We start from the raw sequence: 12,015 nt of genomic DNA, 5'->3' as shown, positions 1-12,015 counted from the left end.
GTGTGGTGAGCACGTTTTACTGTTCGTAGAGTGTTTCCGTTTAGGCACGGTGTTTCTGATAAATAAGCAATATTATAATGCTGTATATATTTCTGTTGTCTAACTAACCTGGAGACCCTCTGATGCTCTGTAACCAACTGAAGGCGGAGGAGAGGTACCGCCCTTTTTATCTGTAGGTTCCTGTCCCTGAAGGGCTGATCCCCTCTTTCCGTGGTGCTGTCATGGGTTCCGGGAAACACCGTTATCGGTGAATAGCTAAGTTATTGTTGATGATGTGACACAGGACAGAAGCAGCCGAATGAATTCTGAGATATTAAGAGCCATACTGTGTGCTCATATCCAGCCAAACTGATTGGTCGTCATTTCATACTACAGATGGACAATGACCCAAAACATAAAGCCAAAGCAACCCAGGAGTTTATTAAAGCAAAGAAGTGGAATATTCTTGAATGGCCAAGTCAGTCACCTGATCTCAACCCAATTGAGCATGCATTTCACTTGTTAAAGACTAAACTTCAGACAGAAAGGCCCACAAACAAACAGCAACTGAAAACCACTGCTGTGAAGGCCTGGCAAAGCATCAAAAAGGAGGAAACACAGCGTCTGGTGATGTCCATGAGTTCAAGACTTCAGGCAGTCATTGCAAACAAAGGGTTTTCAACCAAGTACTAGAAATGAACATTTTATGTACAATTATTTAATCTGTCCAATTACTTTTGGTCCCTTTAAAAACAGGGTGGCACATGTTAAGGGCATGTCACACTAAGAGATATCGCTAGCAATATCGCTATAACTAGTGACGTTATAGCGATATTGCTAGCGATATCGCTGTGTCTGATACTTACCTACGACCGGCTTCCCCCCTGGTTATCGCTGATCGCGCGAGAACGTTCAGGACTGTTTCTCGTCGTCAGCTTCCTGCGCCGCTTCCTGCTGTGAGGACGAGCGACGCGTGGAGCCGGGCGGGAGGACGCAGGATCGCCTGGTGTGACAGGTAAGTAGCGACCCCTGTCCCCAGCGATGTCGCTAGTGAGATCTGCCTATGTGGCAGCTCACTAGCGACCACTTAGCGATGTACCAGCGATCCTGACCGCGTCATATCGCTGGTCGGGATCGCTGGTACATCGCTAAGTGTGACAGTACCTTTATGGAGCTGAAACTCCTAAACCCTTCATCCAATTTTAATGTGGATACCCTCAAATGAAAGCTGAAAGTCTGAACTTCAACTGCATCTGAATTGTTTTGTTTAATATTCATTGTGGTAATGTCTAGAACCAAAATTTGAAAAATGTTGTCTCTGTCCAAATATATATGGACCTAACTATATGTCTTGTTTTATGTGCATCTATAGACCGAAGTCCTTACCGATACCCGTTACTATAATGTGGAGTTGTAGCATATTGATATCCTGTGCAGAGATGAGCAAATATTTCAATGTTCGGTTCAGATCATGATTGCCGAATTTGCAATACAACATATTCGAACGCCTATCAGGTCAATGGGAGGCAAAAACAAACGCATGCACAACACCTTATAACGGCCCCAAATGCTGCCAAAACACATTAAAGAGAATCTGTCACCTATTTTTTCGACTATCAGCTGCCGACACCGCCATCAGGGGGTTATCTACAGCATTCTGTAATGCTGTAGATAATCCCCCGATGTAACCTGAAAGAAGAAAAACGAGTTATATTATACTCACCGGGGGGCCAGTCCGGGTCTGGTTTTGGTCTGATGGGTGTCTCGGTCCGGTCCGGCGCCTCTCATTTTCTAACAATGATGTCCTCTTCTTTGCTTCCCATCACTGCTCCTACGCAGGCGTACTGCTCTGCCCTGTTGAGGCAGAGTACTGCAGTGCTCAGGCATCGGGAAAGGTCAGAGAGGTCCAGCTCCTTGATCTATTCGAGTGGCAACCCAGCAGTCAACATTATTCCTAATCGTAAAATACGGGGATCATGTTGCAGATAGTGCAGCAAGAAGGCACTTGTATGTCTGGCTCTACCATGAGATCTAAGCCCATGCTGTATTGGTAGCTGGCTAACAATGAGGCTTGTTTCCTCCGTCCCCTCCCACCAACCACAAACAACAGGGGAGGATTATCCTCTTCATCTTGACAGTTGCTTGCCCATCACCTCTTCTTCCTCCATTTGTTCCCCCAATCTTGCACCTTCAATAAGTTTGTCTGTTATCACCAGTCCCCCTCGATCGTAGTAATCCACCCTCCCTTGGCACCTGCCTGTGTAGCAACAGTCTTGAACTTAGTGACAATTTTGGGACCACCATCTCCTCCCGCAGGCTATTCAAAGTCTGCGCCATCATATAATTGTTTGGAATAGTGATGCTGATGATGTCGTTGTCAGTGCTAACCATCTTAGTTGCTATTTTGAAACTGTGCAGAAGGGTGCAGAGGTCCTTAATATGTGCCCACTCTGTACACATGATATGCACCACGTTCATACTGGTTGGCCCAGGCTATACGACATTACATACTGCATCAGGGTTCGTTGCTGCTGCCACAGTCACTATAACGTAAGATCATCAAAGAGATACAAAGTCCAAAAGTTATGGTTTCATAAACACATCAGATAAATCAATCAGTATGACCTAAAATGAAGCACTCTCCAGGGCATACAAAGATAACCACTTGCTCAATTGTGTTAGTTTAAAAATTACAATATTTTATTAACGAATTTTATTAAAACAGATGAACTCAATTAAGAAATCGTATTAACAAGATACCTCTTGTGTGAGGGAAGAACTACAAGAAAAAAACACATTTGTATTGTTTACAGCATAAATGTCTGTAGAGGACCATATTGAATGCAATCCCATTTTCCTGACAATAGGCGCTATATACTGATTAAAGGAAAAACCCAAACTTATATTAGTGTACTCAAGGTCTATTTTTAAGACATCGGCATAAACAGAAGGGGGTACAAGTGCCTCAATGTACTGTATATTTTCACAGTATATGCCAAAGTATGCTATATTTCAAGCGCTGCATGCAATGTTATAATCATTAACAAGTGGGAAAGAAATAGTTTACCTAGTGTGGTAAGGGTCTAAGCAAAGATCCAATGTGTGGCTGTGTGGTCTGGAGGTGCTTCCCCGCCACCCCAACGCACGTTTTGTATTGTCGTCCTCAGGAGGTGTGCATCAGGGCTCGTTGCTGCCACAGTCACTGCAACATGTGCAAAATGGAATTCCACCATGTCAGCAATCGCATATCAACCTGTTAACTGGCATTGACAAAGATCTCTGTATCGATGCAAGTCAATGACCAGAGGGGTGCGAATGGCAGAAATGAGCACACAGCATACGTGCTTTCTGGAGCAGCTTACCCAGGCCAGGATAGTGGAGGAGAAAATGTTGTACCATTAGGTTGAGGATGTGAGCCATGCAAGACACGTGTGTGTGAGGGCCAACACCAGGTTCGTACAGTTATCGGACACAGCCTTCCCTGGATGCAGGTTCAACAGAGACAGCCATTGATCAAACTTAGCCTGGAGAGCTGTCCACAACTCTTGAGCTGTATGACTGTGATCTCCAAGGCATATCAATTTTAAGACTGCCTGATTGCGGCGAGCTCTGGCTGCACAGAATGGAGGTGGTGGGGATTCACTTTGCACTGATGGTACATGTGTCTCGTTAAAACGGAGGTTGAAGGTGCAGGTGGAGGCCCTAGAGGAGATAGAGAAGGCAGAAGCAGTGGAGGACGTGTTAAATGTAGAGATTTGTCCTGCAAGACTTGAAGATTCTAAGACTTGTGGAGCAGCTCCTGTCCCCACAGCCACCAGAGTCACCCAGTGTCCAGTCAGCAAGATGTAACGCCCTCGGCCATGCTTACTTGACCAAGTGTCTGTGATGAAATGCACCCTGGCAGATTTAGTCAAGGAATGGGTGATGTCTGCGACATGCTGGTGTAGTGCAGGCACAGCATTCTTAGAAAAGTAATGGCTACTGGGTAATTGGTACTGGTGGACTGTGCCGGCAATTCGCTTTTGGAAAACATCTGTATCTACCAGGCGGAAAGGCAGCATTTCCGTGGCCAACACATTAGAGATGGTGGAGTTCAACCTCTTAGCTTTGTCATGCATAGGAGGAAATAATCTTTTATGTGACCACAACTTTGGAACCGTGGGCTGGCTTCAGTGCTGAGAAAGGGAGGAGTGCGGTGCACCGGATAAACTGCTGGACCGTGAGAGAGGTGCTGACGGAGATGTTACAGTGGATTGAGAAACTTGTGGTGTGGTCGTTTTCTGAGATCGGTCAAAAACATCAGGCATGTCCACTTCCGTTACAGCTGACGCCGGGCTTTTTGCATAACTGGAGTTGGTAAAGAACCCGAGGTTCTGCGGCAAAAACCTGCATCTCAATAGTTGGCACAGTAACCGAGGAGAGGAAGAAGCAGCAGATGCAATTGATGTGGTGGCTGATGGTGGTTGAGGTCCGCTGGTCCGCATTTTTGCGCAGTAGGATTGGTGGAGGAAGAGGAGGAGAGGCCACTGGAAGCTGCACTTGCCATCCACTCGAGTACATGCTCATTCAGGGCATCATCGGCAAGGCATACTACTGTGCGTCTGCTAAAGAAAAGTAGTGGTGTAGCCTGTCCACTAAACCCGGGTTCCCCAACTCCAGTCCGCAAGGCCCACCAACAGGTCATGTTTTCAGGATTTCCCTTGTATTCTACAGGTTATGCAATTATCACCTAGGCAATACTAAGGAAATCCTGAAAACATGATCTGTTGGTGGGCCTTGAGGACTGGAGTTGAGGAACCCTGCAATGAAAAAATATAGCACAGATGGGGATTTAGACATCCTCCAAAAATTAAAAAAAATACTAGCAAAAGGGAAGAGATGCTTACCTGCCCAGGCCTCCATACAGGATGACCCATGTTGTTAAGGTGGCGGCAACACAGGTGCAGAAATACCGATGAGGCAACCACTCACAACTAGAGTTGAGCAAAACAGGTCAGTGAGATTCAAAAGTCGCCGACTTTCACCAAAGTCGGGTTTCGCCGAGCGAAACTAGACCATAGCGTGAGGTCGGCCCGAGTGCCAAAGTTGCGCTTCTCATAATGCTTACAGATGCTTTTTCTCAGCCAATGAGCAAAGACGCACACTGTGGGCAACACGATGACATGGACAGCGGCCACCACCATCTTAGAGAAGGGCATTGCAGTGATTGGCTTGCTTTTTGTGTTGTCACAGTAGCTATAAAAGCCCTGACTGCCGACTGCCATTTTACTTCTGCCGATCTTAGCATAGGGAGAGGTTGTAGCCGCTGTTTTTCAATAGGGAGAGTGATAGGCAGGAAAGAAAAAAGAATCTGTGCTTCTGCTGATAGCAATTGTGCTGTACAGTTAGTGTGCAGTGACAGGGGAGGATTTTATTGTGTGCAGCAGCGCTGGTTATTAGACTGCCTGATAGCTGCATTGCTCTGTGCACACTGCTGTGCAGACTGCTTTTTACACAGCACTCATACTTTTATTCTTTTTTTCTGCACAGTTATCGAGCATTCATTTTTTCCCACACCGTGTAGAGCTGTACGCTCATCACACACTACCGTGTTCTGGTTGGTATCACGGACAAATACATGCTGACTATCTGTGTGTGCCTCCAGAAATAAATATATGGAGATTTAAAATTTCCCCTATACTGTATTCAGCTGTCCGCTTCTAATACAGTACCGAATATCTGCTGTTTGGATGACGGTCAAATCCATATAGAGACAGCGTGTGTGTGTGTGCCTCCGGAAATATAAGGAGATTTAAATTTTCCCCTACACCGTATTCATCTGTCCGCTTCTGATACAGTACTGTATATCTACTGTTTGGATTACGGTCAAATCCATACTGAGACAGCGTCTGCGTGTGACTCGGGAAATAAATATACGGGGATTTAAAATTTCCCTACACCGTATTCAGCTGTCCGCTTATGATACAGTACCGTATATCTGCTGTTTGGATTACGGTCAAATCCATACTGAGACAGCGTGTGCATGTGACTCTGGAAATAAATATACGAAGATGTAAAATTTCTCCTACACCATATTCAGCTGTCCGCTTCTGATACAGTACCGTATATCTGCTGTTTGGATTACGGTCAAATACATACTGGAAGAGCGTCTGGGAGTGACTAAGGGAATATATAAAAGGCGATTTACATTTTCCCCAACACTTTATACATCTGTCCATTTCTGATACAGTACCGTATATCTGCTGTTTGGATTACGGTCCAATACATACTGGGAGAGCATCTGGGTGTGACTAAGGGAATATATAAAAGGAGATTTACATTTTCCCCAACACTTTATACAGCTGTATGCTCCTCATACAGTACCATAGTACTGGTATTTTTGGTACATTTTCCCAAACATAAGGAAGTATGGTGGAAGAGGCCACGGATGTGGGCAGGGGGGTAGCTGGTACTGATGGTGGCGGTTGTGCATCTGCTGGTTATTCCAAAAGCACAACAGCAGCTAAGGCAGGAGGTGTTGATCCTGCATCATTGTCTGGCTAAGAAGGCCTGGAAGAATCCCTTTTCTGGGAGTAGGTAAACCGCTTTTAAAGCCGGAGCATCAGGAATAGGTTTTGGCTTATGTTGCAGAAACGGCCTCCAGTTCTATCGCCTCCTCTTCTGAAGTGTCCAAAAAAGCAAACACCGAGTCGTCAGTACAGGCTTCTGGTCAGGAACAACACCTTTCCTTGTGTCCTTCACCCCCACCAAAAGTGAAGGATGCGGCAGGCCACACTTCTGATTACTCCATGGAGCTCTTTTCACATACCATGCCTGGGTTACCAAGTCAAATTCTGAATTCCCCAGTCCAAGATGAATTTGACATGGAGTGCACTGATGCACAGCCACTGCTAGATGATTCTGCTGGTACATTGACCCAGAGCACTACATTGCCCTCGCAGTCTACTGAGCCAGAATCTGACCCTGATGAAACTCAGGTGCCCCTTCCCGCATACTATACCACCTTACACGGTGACACAGAGGAAGGTGCAGCTGAAATTGAAGAGGAGGTGATGGATGACCCAGTTGTTGACCCGGATTGGCATCAATTGGGGGAAGAGGGTGCGGCTGGCAATAGCTCAGAGAAGGACAAGGATCCGCAGCAGGCAATGACATCGCAGCAGCGGTTATCTGGCAGGCCCGTAGCTGTCCAAAAACATGGTAAAATAACAAAAAGAGGTGCAGGATAGCTTGCCCAGACAGTCAAATTAGCACAGCGTGCAAGCCTTGAAAATTTATACCATAGAAGGAAGATTGCAGTGTGGCACTTTTTTGACCAAAATCCTATTGATGAGGCAAAGGTTATCTGTAAGAAGTGCGGAAGGACCTTTAGCCGAGGGAAAAATCTCTGAAATTTGAATACCAGTTGCGTGCTTAGACATTTAACCACCATGCACTTGCAAGCGTGGACGGACTACAAAACCTCAGGTAGCACATGTGCACCTGCTCCGACTGAAGGTAGCCAGCAATGCTCCATCGCTTCCCCCACTGAAAGCCCACCGGTAAGCACACTGCCAGCAAGAAATGTTGAGGTGTCGTCGCAAGGCCAAAGCACTCAGGGAATCACAATGTTTTTGCAACGAAAGACTGAATCTAGGCCATCACCACCACCAACCCCCTCTCAGTCCGTCAGGTCCACCACTGGTTCCCCCATATGCAGCTCTCAAGTCCAGCTCACCCTAGCAGACACTCGAGTAGGACAAGAAAGTACTCCTCTTCTCATCCGTGTACACTGGCTTTGAACGCCAACATTGCCAAACTGATCTCATTAGAGATGATGCCCTTCCGTTTGGTTGAAAGCGCAGCGTTCTGAGAGCTCATGGCCTATGCTGTCCCACGCTATGACCTACCCAGTCGGCACTTTTCTAGAAATGCCATCCCTGCCCTCCTCCTGCATGTGAAAGATCGCATTGTCCATGCACTCAAACAATCAGTGAGTGGAAAGGTGCACCTTATAACAGATGCATGGGCCAGTAGGCATGGCCAGGGCCGTTACGTGTCCATCACTGCGCACTGGGTTAATGTGGTGGATGCAGGCTCCACAGGGGACAGCGGCGGCGGAACAGTGCTGCCTAGCCCATGGTATAGGAAACAGTTGGCTTTAGGCGTTCGACCCTCCTCCTCCTCCTCCAGAAGCGAAAGCTTGTCGACAGAGCGCAGTCACACGAGCGCTCCATCCGCAGCTGCCAGTGTTGCACACGAGGTGTCCCACTATCGAATAGCTAGTGGTAAGCATCAGCAGGCTGTGTTAAAGATGATGTCTTTGGGCGACAACAGACACACTGCGGAGGTACTGGCTGACTACTTTCAGTGAGAAACTCAGTCATGGCGTCATGGCTGGGCAGTCTACATCTTGAGCCAGGCAAGGTAGTCAGTGATAACGGCCGTAATTTTGTGGTGGCCATAGCCCTTGCTGTTATGAATGGGTCACCGAGGAGGAAAACCTAAACAAGCTGAGCCCAGGAAAACCAGAGAGGTTGGTAACTATGCAGATTGCAGATCCCTGATCCTAACCACACAACTAGCAGCAGCTGTGGAGCGTACCTACGATGAACCTAGACGCCTCGTCATGGCCAGAGGACTAAATAAGCCTAAGGCAAGAAAAGGGGAAAACTAACTGCCCCAGAGCAGACACCAAAGGAATAGACAGCCCCCACACATGTATTGATAGTGAAACAAGTTGAAAACACAAACACAGGCAGGAAAATAGGCTGAGCAAACAATGGGGCCCAAACTAACTAGAAAGGAGAGGAAAGGAAAGACACTGTCTGCAATCTGCCCAAAATCCTACAAAATAATGTCCAACACTTCTGATAACAATATTAACCCTGAAGTCACTAGACTTCTCCCACTATATCAGCACTCTGAAATATTCTGAGACAGAGCAAAAAAAGGCCAATATAATAAGGGACAAAAAGCAAATTGGAAAATACAGATAAATAAGAGTGGAAATTCCGCACAGCCCCAGCTGTGGCTGGCTGACCACACAAAAAACTGAATAGAACGACAAAATCAAGTGTGAACATTAGCAGAAAAACTTAGCTTGAGCTGACTGGAACAGAGCTGAGAACCAAGACCTGACAAGCAGAAGGATTCACCAGCACCAGAGTAGGGCGTTGGCTGTCTTAAATCCAATCTGAGGTTCCTGAGGTCCAATCGTCATCCTCATTATCAGGTGGCAGATCTCTACTGATTAAATCAGCCTCACTACCTCCTGTTACCACCAGAGGGAGCCTGGAAGGAGAACTCACAACTGGTAGACCAGAAAATGAACTCACAACACCTTGCAAAAGTCAGACACATACCTTGCCTGGCTCACACCTTGAACCTGGTGGTGCAGTGTTTCCTAAATAATTTTCCTGAGTTAACAGCCCTGCTCCATAAGGTGTGAAGACTGTGCTCGCACATCCGTCACTCACCCGTAGACTCCAGTCGTATGCAGAGGCTGCAGCGATCGCTCCACCTCCCCAAGCACCGCCTAATCATAGATGTTGCAACAAGGTGGAACTCCACCATGCACATGGTTGAGAAGCTGTGCAATCAGAGGCAGGCTGTAATGCTTTTGTGGGAGGATACACGGGCAGGCAGTTTGAGGGCAGACATGGAGTTGTCGGGTGTGCAGTGGTCAAAGCTGAATGACCTCTGTAAAGTCCTTCAGTACTTTGAGGAATGCACACGGCTGGTAAGTGCAGACGACGCCATCATAAGCATGAGCATCCCACTTATGCGTCTGCTCATGCAAACTTTGACGCACATTAAGGATCAGGCGCCTGCAACGGAGGAGGAGGAGGAGGGAAGCCTTGATGTGAGTCAGCCATTGTCTGCTCAGGGAACTGTCCTGGACAAGGTGGAGGAAAAAGAGGATGAGGATGAGGGGGATGATTAATTTGGGGAGGAGAATGCTTCTCAGGGGGCAAGAGAAAATGTTGGCTTTCCAAGGTCAGGTACAGGGTTTGTGCATGACTGGAGGGATGTGGATTTGTCAGAAAGTGATCCTCCACCCACCACTGTCAGTGCATCATTGACACCTGGAACATTGGCCCACATGTGTGATTATCTCTTGCAGATCCTAAAAAGGGACCCCCGCGTTGTCAGAATTATGAAGGATGATGACTACTAGCGTAGAGCAGTGCCCAGCAAGGAGAGGTATTTCATTTTTTTAATGTTTGGAGCAATATATGGGGAGCATTATACACTGAAGAATTATATATGGTGCCCAACATACACTTGAGCATCATAGATAGGGCCCATTATACACTGGAGCATCGTATGGGGCCCATTACATATGGAGCATTATATTGGCCCATCATACACTGGAGCATCATCCATGGTGCCCATCATATACGGGGCCCATTATACACTTGAGCATTATAAATGGGGCCCATTATATATGGAGCATTATACACTGTTTGCATAATTATTATTAGGCAAGTTGTATTTGAGAGGATTCTTTTTATTATTTAACAACAACTATGTTGTCAATCAACCGAAAAGACTCATAAATTTCAAAGCTTCATATTTTTGGAAGATGGAGTGGGGTTTTTTATATTTGGCTACCTTAGGAGGATATCTGTTTGTGCAGGTAACTACTACTGTGCATAATTATTAGGCAACTTAATAAAAACCAAATATATACCCATCTCACTTGTTTGTTTGCACCAGATAAACCAATATAACAACACAAAATTTAGAAATAAACATTTCTGACATTCAAAACAAAAAAAAAGGGACCAACATAGCCTGCTTTCTTTACGATGACACTCAAAAGCCTTCCATCCATAGATTCTGTCACTTGCTTGATCTGTTTACGATCAACATTGCATGCAGCATCCACCACAGCCTCCCTGACACTGTTCCGAGAGGTGTAATGATTTCACTCCCTGTAGATCTCACATTTTAGGAGGGAACACAGGTTCTCTATGGGGTTCAGATCAGGTGAACAAGGGGGCCATGTCATTATTTTTTCTTCTTTTAGACCTTTAATGGCCAGCCACGCTGTGGAGTATTTGGATGCATGTGATGGAGCATTGTCCTGCAGGAAAATCATGTTTTTCTTGAACGATACCGACTTCTTCCTGTACCACTGCTTGAAGAAGTTGTCTTCCAGAAACTGGCAGTAGGTCTGGGAGTTGAGCTTCACTCCATCCTGAACCCGAAAAGGTCCCACAAGTTCATCTTTGATACCAGCCCATACCAGTACCCAACCTCCACCTTGCTGGCGTCTGAGTTGGAGTGGAGCTCTCTGCCCTTTACTGATCCAGTCTCAGGCCCATCCATCTGGCCCATCAAGAGTCGCTCTCATTTCATCAGTCCATAAAACCTTACAAAAATCTGTCTTAACATATTTCTTGGCCCAGTCTTGACGTTTTATTTTGTTTCTTGTTCAAAGGTGGTCATTTTCCAGCCTTCCTTACCTTGGCCATGTCCCTGAGTATGGCACACCTTGTGCTTTTTGATACTCAAGTAACGTTGCAGCTCTGAAAAATGTCAAAACTGGTGGCAAATGGCATCTTGGCAGCTTCACGTTTGATTTTCTTCAATTCATGGGCAGTTATTTTGAGCCTTTTTTATCAACACGCTTCTTGTGACCCTGTTAGCTATTTGCCATGAAACGTTTGATTGTTCAGTGATGATCACGCTTCAAAAGTTTGGCAATTTCAAGACTGCTGCATGCCTCTGCAAGACATCGCACAATTTTTGACTTTTCAGAGCCCGTCAAATCTCTCTTCTGACCCATTTTGCCAAAGGAAAGGAAGTTACCTAATAATTAAGCCTACCTTATATAGGGTGTTGATGTCATTAGACCACACCCCTCCTCATTACAGAGATGCAAATCACCTGATTTACATAATTGGCAGTTGGCTTTCAAGCCTATACAGCTTGGAGTAGGACAACATGTATAAAAAGGATGATGTGATCAAAATACTCATTTGCCTTATAATTGTGCACAGTGTATAGGCCCATCATACACTGGAGCATCATTAAGGAGCCCATCAT

At 46.0% G+C, this 12,015-nt stretch overlaps 1 protein-coding gene across 3 annotated transcripts in view; it reads left to right on the top strand.

The window, feature by feature from the left end:
* IL1RAPL2 (interleukin 1 receptor accessory protein like 2) overlaps positions 1–12,015 on the top strand; it is a 1,414,847-nt gene that overhangs the window by 86,206 nt on the left and 1,316,626 nt on the right. The window contains exon 2 of one of the 3 annotated variants that reach the window (XM_073543630.1): positions 10,085–10,164. The exons of the other annotated variants lie outside the window; for them this stretch is intronic. The gene's annotated coding sequence lies outside the window, so the exon portion shown is untranslated. The remainder of the gene's footprint in view (positions 1–10,084; positions 10,165–12,015) is intronic. 3 annotated transcript variants of the gene reach the window in all.

This window comes from Dendrobates tinctorius, unplaced genomic scaffold, assembly GCF_039654945.1.
Source record: "Dendrobates tinctorius isolate UK_male_01 unplaced genomic scaffold, ASM3965494v1 ptg000133l, whole genome shotgun sequence".
NCBI classification, from domain to species: domain Eukaryota; kingdom Metazoa; phylum Chordata; class Amphibia; order Anura; family Dendrobatidae; genus Dendrobates; species Dendrobates tinctorius.
The sequence above is the reverse complement of the archived record's forward strand: the minus strand, read 5'-3'. Positions and strand labels throughout refer to the sequence as shown.